Source organism: Amblyomma maculatum, chromosome 5 (genome assembly GCF_055883805.1).
Source record: "Amblyomma maculatum isolate TAMU_Amacu chromosome 5, ASM5588380v1, whole genome shotgun sequence".
NCBI lineage: Eukaryota > Metazoa > Arthropoda > Arachnida > Ixodida > Ixodidae > Amblyomma > Amblyomma maculatum.
In genome coordinates this window covers 68,110,255-68,123,106 of record NC_139348.1, presented here as the reverse complement: position 1 = coordinate 68,123,106, position 12,852 = coordinate 68,110,255, and positions in this window count along the sequence as shown.

The window sequence follows — 12,852 nt, the reverse complement described above, 5'->3', positions numbered from 1 at the left end:
CCGATGATGTCTTCTAGACTAGCATCAAACGACGCCAAACTAAACCTTGTAGATATATTTCGTAGCTCAAGATATTTGTGATTAATATAGACTTATTTTCACGTGGTGACAAGGTCAAAGACAAATGAAGAGTCGATGATTGCACTGAAGAAACTCTTTATTGGGCTGACTTGCGCCCGCAAAAGAATTAAGCAACTCGGAGGCGGCGATAGCAACAAACGTGCTCGTCGATTGTCGAACAAAGAATGCCCGTCACACTCGTCAACGCTCAATTTAAAGGCTGCTCAGAACAATCTAGATAACGTCGCAAACTGCTACAAGCACAACCTGGAACATTGCAGAACCATATGCAAGAAATCGGAATCTTCGAGACAGATCTCGGCGTATCGTTCGCCAGAAAGAAAATGATAACGCGTCGTATCGCGAGAACGAGCATGAACAAACACGGGATACAGAATGATACGCGTGCCAGGATCACAGTGATAAGCCCGCATGCCGGTGGCTTTTAAAAAGCAACAAATACAGTTTTGAAGGGTTCGCGGCATTACTCCCCCCTTAAAAGAACAACCTCGATGTTCTAAAATAAACAAAGCAACTTAAATAAAAACATTACAAAGTTTAAACACAACGGATTCTTTAACACGCGTAATAAAGCTTCAGGCGAACAACATGTACGATTTCTGGGCGCGCGCGTCGCCGTGGTGATGCTGTCGTACCGTCGGGAATGACTTCGCAGGCCAGTTATCCGACGCGGCGAAGGATTTTGTATGGCCCAAAGTATCGACGCCGCAGCTTTTCACTTAGTCCACGGCGGCGAATTGGAGTCCAACCCCACACTTGGTCTCCTGGGGTGTACTCTGCGTGGCGTCGTCGTAGGTTGTATCGTCGGCTGTCGGTGCGCTGTTGGTCTTTAATACGCAGCCGTGTGAGTCGTCGGGCTTCCTCTGCACGCTTCTGGTAGGCGGCGACGTCAAGGTTGGCTTCGCTGGTTACGGGCGGCAGCATTGCGTCGAGCGTCGTCGCGGGCTACCTGCCGCACAAAAGCTTAACCAGGGTCACTCTGATCGTCTCCTGGACTGCCGTGTTATACGCGAAGATCATGTGCGGCAAGATGGCGTCCCAGTTCTCGTGTTCAGCGTTGACGTGCATGGCGATCATGTCCGCGAACGTTTTGTTCAGGCGGATAGTCTAGCGATGGTACGCAGTTGTTCGTCGATGGCTTGTATGATTGTATTCCAGAATGGCTTGCGTCAACTCTGCCGTAAACGCCGTTCCCCTGACCGTGATGAGCACTTCTGGGGCGCCTTGTCGCAAGAGAATTTGTTCGACAAAAATTTGGCAACTTCTGCCGCGGTACTATTGGGCAGTGCTTTTGCTTCGGCGTAACGGGTAAGGTAGTCAGTGGCCACGATGATCCGCTTGTTACCCATAGACGAAGCTGGAAAGGGGCCGAGCAAATCCATCCCAATTTGTTGAAAGGGCAGGTCTAGGGACGGAATCGGGTTTAGTAGTCCTGCTGGTCTGATAGGCGGCGTCTCGCGTCGTTGGCACTCGCAACATGTCTTCACGTTGTGGGCAACTTCGGCAGGCAGTCGCGGCCAGTAGTACTCCTGGATTCGACGCAACGTGCGTGCAAATCCGAGATGGCCTGCCGTGGGCTCATCATGCAACGCCTGCAGAATTTTCTTGCGGAGGTTTTTAGGCACTACAAGAAGTTGCGCGGTCCTGTAGGGTGCGAAGTTCTTCGTGAGGAGGCCATTGCTTAACGCGAACAATGATAAATGTCGCCTGAACACACCAAGAGGGAGCGGTCTTTACTTCTAAGTAATCGACTAGCGATTTCAGCTCAGGGTCTGATCGCTGTTGTTCTACGAAACTGCTTGCGCTTACCGGTCCCAAAAAGGCGTGGTCGTCATCGTCCTTCGGGGGAGAGTCGACGGGAGCGCGTGATAAGCAGTCTGCGTCGGAATGCTTCCGGCTCGACTTATAGACTACAGTCTAGTCAAACTCTTGAAGCTGTAGGCTCCATCTGGGAAGGCGGCGGGAGGGATCTTTCAAGTTGGCCAGCCAGCAAAGCGCGTGATGGTCGCTTACCACCTTGAATGGTCGGCCGTATAGATATGGACGAAACTTAGAAGCAGGCCAGATGATCGCAAGGCATCTCCTTCTCAGTCGTCTAGTAATTGACTTCGGCTTTTGTGAGGGACCTGCTAGCGTAGGCGATTACTTCCTCCTGTCTGGCACTCTTCTGGACGAGCACGCCTCCTAGGCCCACTCTGCTCGCGTCGGTGTGAATTTAGATCTCGGCGTTTTCATCAAAGTGGCCAAGTAGCGGAGGGCACTGCAGGCGGCGATTGAGTTCGTCAAAGGCTTCTCCTTGCGGCGCTTCCCATTTAAAAGGTACGTCAGCCTTTGTATGTTGCGTCAACAGTTTGGCCATGCGCGAAAAGTCTCCGACAAGTCGTCGATAATAAGCGCACAACTCAAGGAATCGGCGCACAGCTTTCTTGTCCACAGGCGGTGGGAACTGTGTGATTCAGCTATTTTCTCCGGGTCTAGACGAACACCATCCTTACTAACGTATTGGCATAGGAACCGCAGTTCTTCGTAGGCGAAGTGGCACGTCTCTGCTTTTAGCGTTAGTCCCGACGACTTGATGGCTCCCAGCACTCTCTGCAGTCGTTTTAGGGGGTCTTCAAAGTTTGACGAAAACACAGCAACGTCGTCCAAATATACGAAACAAATTTGCCACTTCAAGCCTGCCAGCACTGTGCCCATTACTCGTTGAAACGTGGCTGGTGCGGAGCAGAGGCCAAATGGCACCACCTTGAACTAAAAACGGCCGTCCGGTGTGATGAAGTCGGTCTTCTCGCAATCTCTTTCGCCGACCTCAATTTGCCAATATCCGCTCTTCAGGTCCATCGATGAGAAGTACTTTGCATTGCAGAGCCGGTCGAGCGTGTCGTCGATGCAAGAAAGCGGGAAGACATCCTTCTTAGTTATGCTATTCAAGCGGCGGTATTTAGTGCAGAAGCGAAATGTGCCGTCTTTCTTCTTCACCAAAACGACTGGTGCCGCCCAGGGGCTGTTCAATGGCTGAATTACGTCCCCACGAAGCATTTCCTCAACTTGATCGCGTATGGCCTGGCGTTCTGGCGGCGATGCACGACAGGGGCTTTGGAGCAGAGGTCTGGCGTGTTCGTCCGTTATAATGCGGCGCTTGGCCAGTGGCATTTGTCGTACCTTCGATGATGATGAGAAGCACTCCGCGTAGCTTCGCAGAAGACTGACAATCGGGTCTTTATTGCTGTGGGTCAATGCCGGGTTGATGTCAAATGTGGGCTGACGGAATTGGTGCGGTGCCTCTTCCAGGGTTTCATCGTGGAGGGTGAATACATCTTTGAGGTCCGCTAATTCGTCGATAAAAGCGATCGTCGTGGCCTTGTTGAGGTGGAAGTTTTCTGCGGTGAAGTTTGTCACCAGCACCTGAGCTTGACCTCTCCAGAGTTTCGCGAGAGCTCTTGCGATGCCGACACCTCATTACAAGAGCAATTGGACATTTCCTTCGATGATATCTTCAGCGGTTTCGATGTTTGCGCTACCTACGCAGACGGCGACGCTTGATCGGGGCGGCACGGTCAATTCTCCCACGAAGATGTTTAGATCGATGTTTTGCGTCGAAGTCGTTGTAGCAGGAATGTCTTTGTCTGCAGATAGTTTGATGTAGCTTGGATCGCAGGTAGATGATAGCCCTACGTTGATTTAGGAAGTCCATGCCTAAAATCACGCCGCGGGAGCACTGCTGCAAGACCACAAAGCTGGTGTAAAGTACGCCCACTTACGGTTATTCTTGCAGTACATCGTCCCGATGGAGTAATCAGGTTGCCATCTGCGGTGCGAATCAGCGGGCCAACCCGAACGGTTGTCACTTTCCTCAGATGGGAGGCTAACGGTCCACTGATGACTGAATAGTCAGCTCCGGTGTCTACTAGGGCAGTTACTCTGCGACCGTCGACATCAACTTCAAGGTCGCTTATTCGCGTCCTTGGATTGCGCGTGGGCCTTTGTGTCTGATCTCGCCTCCGTCGTTTCTTCAGGTCATGGCCGGGGCATACCGTTATTTCGCTAGGCGGCAGTGTCGGCTTGCACTCCGGTCGTGTTCTCGTCAATGTCGCCGTGTGGAGCGGCGATGAAATGGCTGTGTCGTCGTTAGTGGTCGTCGGCGGCGGAGGATGTTCGTCTTTTCGCCGTTGAGCAACCTCACCCCCAAAAGTTGCTCTATCTAGTTTGCCCTGTGCGAGCTTGGCGACCTTTCCCGCATACTCATCGTAGTTACGGCTCGGCGACGCAAAGCGGGCCCTGTGCTGCGATGGAGACCTGAACCGACGGCTTGGTGGCGCATTCTTACCGCTACGCAGATAGTTGTCGATTTCTTGCGATCGTTCACCTGGGCACGGTCGTGGAGCGTCGACTGCAAATCCGCGGAGATTGATTCGTCGGTACGGGCAGTAGCGAAGGATGTGGCCGGCCTCACCGCAGTGGAAGCATAATGGCCGGTTGTTTGCTGTCCTCCAGGCGTCGCACTTACTGGGACATCCGGGTCGTTGGTAGGCTTGGCGGGCGAGGACCAAGGGGCGGTTTTTAGGAACAGGACGGTAGCGGCGAGGACTCCGAAAGTCATCACGTCGGGGCACAGGGCGACGTAATGCAGCTGCGTAGTTCATTGCTGTTGCCTCTTGTGCCGGAACAGTCTCAACCGTCGCTTGAGGAAGGCCCAGCGCCAGCTGGACTTCTTCAGGGACGACTTCCGCGAGCGTCGCCACCAGGGGTTGTTGCGATGATCGCATCAATCGGCGGTGCTCCTCTCGCACGACCTCTCGGATGAGGTCCCGAAGGTTCTCTCTCCTTGCAGATGCGCTGGGGTAGTGGCTTGAGTAGTCCGGCTGAAGTGGTCGCTCGTAGTGGCGCATACGGGTGTCCAACGTCTTCTCGATGGTAGAGGCTTCAATTTCAAAGTCCGCCACAGGGTTTGGCGGATTTCGGAAAAGTCCTGCAAAAAGCGATTCTTTAACGCCTCGCATTAAAAATTTGACTCTCAGCTTCGGTCATGTTAGGGTCGGCGCGGCGAAAGAGGCGCTTCATCTCCTCAACGTACACCAGAACTGGCTCGTTAGGGAGTTGAACTCTTGATTGGAAGAGGACCTGAGCTCTTTCCTTTCGGGCAGAACTTGTAAAGGCAGTCAAAAACGCTTCCTTGAAAATCTCCCAATCCTTCATAGCTTTCTCATGATTTTCGAACAAAACTCGGGCATGTCCTTAAAGAACTAAGTCGACTTGCCGGAGTTTCGCGGCGTCATTCAAGCCGTTGAATTCTGCCACACGGTTGAAAAGGTCCATCCAGTCTTCCGCATCTTCGCTGGACAATCCTTGGAAGATGGGGGGCTCCCTGGGCTGCACGAAGACGACTGGTGCTCTTAACTGGGCCTTTTCCAAAGTTGATGCCTTCCGGAGTCGAACGGGGTCAGGCAGCAGACCGTGTTCGGGTTGTAGCCCTTGAAGTCGGCGGCTGGCACGGCGACCTGTTGGCTGGTCCCCTAGGACGACAGAAACAAGGCAGGCGTCTTCACTTGAAGGATCAAGGGCAGTACCTCCACCAGATGTCACGTGGTGGTGACAAGGTCGATGACGCAAATGAAGAGTCGATGATTGCACTGAAGAAACTCTTCATTGGGCTGACTTGCGGCGGCAAATGAACTAAGCAACTCGGCGGCGGCGATAGCAACAAACGTGCTCGTCGATCGTCGAACAAAGAATGCCCGTCACACTCATCAACGCTCAATTTAAAGGCTGCTCAGAACAATGTAGATAACGTCGCAAACTGCTACAAGCACAACCTGGAACACTGCAAAAACATACGCAAGAGATCGGATCTTCGAGACAGATCAAGACGCATAGTTCGCGACAAAGAAAATGATAACGCGTCGTATTGCGACAACGAGCATGAACAAACACGGGATACAGAATTGATATGCGTTCCAGGATCCCAGTGATAGGCCCGCATGCCGGTGGCTTTTAAAAACAACAAATACAGTTTTGAAGGTTTCGATGCAACATCGAGACGGCTACAAGACATTCTGTGCTAATTGCAGCGAATGTAAAACAACGTCTCAGGTTTTGCCGTAAGTTTGATAAGAGGATCAAGGGAAAGCAAGCGATGAGATATGTTTCATAGCTAGCAAAACGAAAGGCATGGACAAAACATGCTTCAGAGGCAATTTGTGTTAGCTTGTCATAGGACGCATTTGCGCCAAAGGGCGCAGCAATGCAGTTTTCCATCGCTCCGCCCCGCATTGGAGAGTCCGCAAAACTTTTGCTGCTGAGAGTACAATTTTTACCTTTAGCCTAAGGGTAGGCGGCAATATTGATTAGAAGCAGGCTCATGGGCTGTTAAGTTTTGACAACGACCGTACCGTTTTGATTACGCTCAAACGAAGACGAAGCGTGCAAACTGCGTCACGTGCTCATACAGCGCGAGCCCACACGTAAGAACGAAGCCAACGAACATCCTTGGGCTGTTCTGCTGCCAGTCGTCGACGGTCCCGCCAGCGAAAACGCCCAGGGTTCTGCACCCTTCGGACCATTCAATTCAGGTATGCCCCGCAACTTGTCGCTGTTGCGAGGTTCGCGCAGTCCTGCCAATAGGTATCGAACATTGGGCTTAGCCGACTCTGCAATGATGGACCGTAATGGTCGCACACACGGTATGATAGATGAATGGATCGATTAATCGACAAGGATTGGTTAAACAGTGAATTTATGTCGCCATAGCTGCTCAGCAACATCTCAATTGTATGTACTACATGGGAGACTAGGCATGCAATTGGCTGAGCCTCAAGTGGAGTTCTTGCTGCGGTTGTCGGTCTAGATGGTTGAACGCTTTCAGCATTGGTTCGTTGGCGACTTATCATAAGCAAGTAACGCCGGTGGTGCCGTATCGCACATACCTGCTGCGTGCAGCTAGCGGGGCAAATGCAACGAAACACGTTTATAAATTAACCTTAGTTCAGACTTCTTGTTTACGACCCGTGATTCTCGCTGGACTACATTTTCATTGGGAACGCATGTGTGGTCTTGAACTTATAGGGGCCCTTAACACGCATCGAAACTGAAGTCATCGGTGTTCATTGCCTAAAGTTGGACAAGTCGAGTTTTTATAGGCAGACCACAGGTAGACATGGAAAACCTGTGCGACAGTTGTGCACGCGAAATTACTTTCGTGCGCACTGTGCTCTTAAAATCGGAGTCAATCTGCCTAAACGTCTTTCTGTTCTAAAATGTAAATGCATGCATCGTCATGCTTACCACATCGTATACCGAGGCGAACATTTATTGGTGTGAAATACCGAAAGACGGCAAAAAAAGCAGTCTGCGACACAGTACGAAGTGAACGGGAAACAAGCAGTAAGCACTGTTTCTGTCCTGCCAAAGAAATGTGAAAGAGGGCGTGGACGGCGTGCTTGAACAAGATAGTCGCTCGCAAAACGCACAGAAATGGAAGCTAACAGATAGTTAACAGAAGACTACAATCAATATATTTATGTGGGCGAACTGACATGTCACTTTCAGATAACGTTCACTAAATTAAAGTTCATGTTTAGACTTAAGTGCGAAGTAAGGGTTCTCATCGCTGACGTTCGATGTAATACGTGTGGTGCGCCCGCTCGTACCTAACTTGCTCAATAATAATGGCTGGGCAGACGAAATGGTGAATAAAACAGAGCGAAGTGATGCTCGCAACAAACGACAATGGAGAGAACCAGTTGGCATCCAGATGAGAGCGCGTGATGTCAGTTAAGTTAATAAATTTTTAATAAATTTTTTTATGGTGCACGTCTTTGCACTAGGTGGTATGTTTCTAAAGCAATTTAACCTTTAATAAGGATGGTGCTTGATGTTGGGGAGTCATATCCTCTCTAGCCATTCTGCACCGTGCGGTGCAAGCCTCCGCTATTTTACTTCAGGAATCAGTAAAGGAACCGAAAACTATCAGAACTCTGTGGCGCACTGTTACAGTTCCTACAAGCCGAATCACCAACTCCTTAATTTTGTTATAGGAACTTCGAGGACGCATTGCTGATCGGAACGAGAGGTCAGTGCGATAGCGAGCAGGAATCCCTCAGCCTGAAAATTCTTAGCCTGAGTAAACCATTCACTGTCGACTTGTTTACATTTCTTTTTTACATTAACCAATTTGCATCTCTTTCGCTTTTGTTCTTTTCATCGAGCTAGCGCGGCAGTAGGCAAGAACAAATCACTCTAAATCCAGCACGGCAGTAGGCACAAAAAACACACACTAAAAAACACCTCCCTGCACATAGGTTGGGTTGGCAAATATATTTTCTGCTCGCGTATACCTACACGATGCAGAGGTAGCACGGTGCTTTCGAGACAGAGGCACAAAAGTTTCATCCCTATTATCAGAAATTTACCATCATTATTAAAATAATTATTAGGTCATTATTGAGAGTTTAAATACCATGGCTTACTTTTGCATAAGCTGCAAGGCGAGTGACGTCGCAGACGCTGTTCAGCGAATGGCAACTACCTTTCCACCGAAAGCTATTAGTACTCATCGAAAGGAAGCCAAACACTATCTCGTTAAATTATCCCATGGACGCCAATTTAAAGATATTTTCACAACTCAACTGCGTTCCCCCCGCAGAGCATGTGACAATAGTGTTGGAAAGGCAGGTTGCGTTTTCATCCTACGAGGTTACACACGCACAGACGTAGCCATGTGACACTGGTTATTGCTTGGGTGTAAAAAAGAGGGGTATAGATAACCTGCAATGAAGTTTGCTTTGTTGATCGCCGCGCCGTAAAATATGTCTCAGTTGGAACAGCCAATACTTATAGGCGTTTTCGTAGGGCGATTTCACGCCACCCGCATGCGCTTACAGGGTTCATATTGCACGCTATGTGGTAGCTTTGCGTTGCGTGTATCACATAACTGGGCTACATCGAGAGCGCCTAGCAAGGACTTTATCTATCACATGCGTTCTACTATAGTTATGAATATGCTCGACCTTTTATCGCGAAACAAGCGGCTAACAGCAACATGTTTTAAGCATGCTGCGGAAATAATGCAGCGCCGCCTAGCCAGTGCAGGGTCCCTATAGGCTCTGACCGTTGCACAAAAATCAACCCGAAGACTTCATCAATCGTAGGCAAAAAAAATGGCGCCCGTCTGCTGCGCGAGGTGAGTGTATGCTAAAGAAACCCATGTGGTCTAAATTTTCTAAGTCTTCCGAACCGGCATTTCCTCCTCATAGTTGAGTTGCTTTGGGAACGTACAGGGTGGTCCTAAATATGTGCGAACACCGCGAAGCGTGACCGCGCTCCGCAGAGCGTCAGAGCATCCGCCGCGGCTGCGCATTGAAGCAAACTGGCGCACAGGGGCCTGGAGGTGATGATTCGTATCGTCTGCTGCAGCGAGAACGCGCACTGTCCTTAGACTGCCAGTGTTTCCATCACTGCGACCGCATAATATTTAAGCAAGAAAAGAAAAAAATGGCTTTCGTACCTTTAAAATTGATAGCGTGTCGATTGTCGAACGACGAACAGAATGTGTCATGGAACAAGCGTTGTCAAATCATCCGAGCACCACTCACTAAGACAGACCAGCGGCTTAGCTTCGCACTCATTTGCAAGAGCTTGTCAGCATTGTCGGCAGATAAGACATCGCCATGTTCAAGCTAGTATGATGTGCCAATTGATAGCCTTCCATAGAACTGAGCAAAAGCTGCAGTGAGTTAACAGCGATAACGCCATCTCGGCGCGTTCGGCCGCTGCCAGTACACAGGTACGCTTCTCAGTACAGACACACGATGCGATTCCGTGCCGTAGCAGACGACACGAAGCACTGCCTCTAGGCACTTGCCCGATTGCGCAATTTTGCTTCTATACGCGACCGCGCCGAATGCGCTGACGCTGCCTGTGTTGGTTCGTTCTCACCTGTCGGTCTTATCGCAGAGGGTGCAAGCCCGTTCAACTAGATTATCGTTGAACTAAATACACAGCACAACGGGTGCGTTTTTGCTAGCGTCCAAGCAATTAAAGGTTAAACAAAGTTGACGGGTATTGCTATTTATTTGGTCTTGGAGGAATATCATCCGGGAGGTGGCGGTCTACAGCGGATGCCAGCCGGTCAGTAGCGGAGTAGTTGAATTACATCGTCGATCATTAAATACGTTAATTTAGTATTTGATATTTACATGAGGGGGTTCACAGTAGTTTTTGAAAAAGCGCCCGTCTTCAGAACAGTATATCAAAGAAAGAAAACTTAAAAATATATAGCGCACGTTGAAGGACCCTGATGTCATCCAGATAGGTGAATGCATATCGTAAGAGCCCCATCTGTCGTATTCGGCGTAGATATCAGCGCTTTTCCGCTCTGAAGTCTGACTGCTACTAAAAAGACTGCGCCCACTATGTAATGAATCCCGCCGGAATGGCGCAGTAGTTACGGCGCTCGACTACTGTTCCCAAGGATGCGGGATCGAATCTCGGCCTCGGCGGCCGCTTTTCGATGAAGGCGAAAAGCAAGGCGCTTGTGTGCTGTGCGATGTCAGTGCACGTTAAAGAACCCCAGGTGGTCGAAATTTTCGGAGTCCTCCACTACGGCGTCTCATAGCCCGAGTCGCTTTGGGACGTTAAACCCCACAAACCAAACCAACCAAACTATGTTATGACTCCGCGGCTCTCAGTGGAGCATGGGCAGAAGCGAAGTTGTCAACGGGCCGGTCGCAAGCAATGACTAAAACAGGAAAAAAGTATCTGGATGTAGCTATCGTGTAGCAAAATGCAGGTTAGCGCTTTGCTAAAACGTGAACCCTAGTGTCAGGGTCACATTTCGGGACCTGTAAGCAAAGCAGCACTTTTTATTATTGTTTCCTCGGCTACAGTATTTGGACGACAATTATAATCCTGCAGATACGACGTGGCCCCATAGCTAGCAAACTGATTGAAGTAGTCTTCCCCAGATCTAGTGTCCCTCAAAAACACCAATGTAGCCCTTTTTCAAAATATTGGAGCCTTTAAAACAAAGACCTGATATAATAGGCTCTTTATAGTTGAGGCTTTACTGATCATACTTGAAATGAACTGAGCAACAGAAAGAGACAACGGCATACAAATCACCAGGTCAAGGGCCAACTTTCAGCTTTTGCTAGGAGTCTGAGGAAACGCCGAAATTACTCAAGGCAACACGCACCTAAACAGGAAGAACGCAATTCACGGCGACACAGTGAAGGCTAAATACGATAGGAAACAAATCTCGTGCATAAGCACTATATCTGTTAGCAATGCAAGGAACGGATCACTGCACCTCGAAAACCATTTAGTTTGAAAGCAACACCTAAAACATAAAACGAATGGACAACAAGATGGCCAGCAAAAGAGGAAGGCAGGAAGAAACATGGTGAAAAAGAATAAAAACAATATGACGCTACATTTAAACCTAACATGAGTTTACCCACTAGACGGAAAAATATGACAACTCAAAAGCATGAGCATGAAAATCTGCAAGCAAAAAAGAAAGCACTACAACGAGCATAACACATACGTACTTGAAGTGAAACACCACCAATAACACGACCAATTTAAAAATTCATTTAAGAACCACTGTTAAAAAGCGCGTCAACAGAACCAAAAGTTAAACAGTAAAAAAAAAACACGGCAAACCACCACGACGAGTTTAGCACATGAGAACGAGAAGTGAACCATCAGCAACAGCAAGGCAGAAAGTGAACAATGAATATTAACAACTACCGTTCAACACCACGTCGCATAAAACAGAGAGCTAAACAGGCAACAGACACCACAGAGGCACGAAAAATTCAACCTGTATGCAACGAGCCTAGATTTTGTACGAGAGGCAGCAAAGAACCCTTAATGGCCACTGCTACCTCGTGACCGCTCACATTCAGTTAAGAAACACGGTTCTTTATCCGAAAGGACATTCGATGCAACACTGTCACTTTTTTGTCTGCTATTATTATTTCCGGGGCTTCTATTATTTCCTGGATTTAGCTGGTCACTGTGCCTGCAGGTGAATGAGCATATCATGAGCGCTCTGTATTTTGGTGACCGGCACTGCTTAGAAAGAGTCATCAATTGTAATTGCCTTAATTAGTGCGATGCTCACTCGCACAGTCATTAATGCAATTTCCTGCTTCGCTTATGCGTCATGTGCCACACGCGAGGAGAATATTTTAGACAACTCCTTCTGAGACAGGCTTAAAATCTGTTGATATGTTTGATGTAGTGCATTGCGGCTTGGCTTTCAGCCGGGGCACGATTCCGTGAAAAATTTTGAAAGCTTGATGGGGAGTCTAGCATACCACTCTAACTTAGCGCATGCTCCGAACTTTTAGGTTATCAGAAACCGCGTGTATATAGGGTATCACTGCCACCGTAGTTTCCTTGAGCTCCTCGCATTCTTCGCCATAAATTCCTACCGAGCTTCAGTTCCCCAACATGCCTCAATGTTTTTTGCAGGCTTTCGGCTGCTGAAACTAACGTGGCCTGGCAGACCACGGAGTTGAGACGCGTGATTTGAAGGCATATGCTCCTTGCTGTCGAATGATGGGAATGCTTCTTAAGCCCGTCGGTGAAGTAGAGATGGACAAAGCTGTTCGCTTTAGTGAGCGGCTCAGAACGGCTCAACTCACTTAAGGCAGCCGGATAATTTGAACGGTTCACCTGCTCACTTATCTGCTTTGGTCAGGAGCGAGCAGTGGTCTATTGTAGAGAGAGAGAAAGATGGCTGTTTCTCTCATTCAATGATCCGCG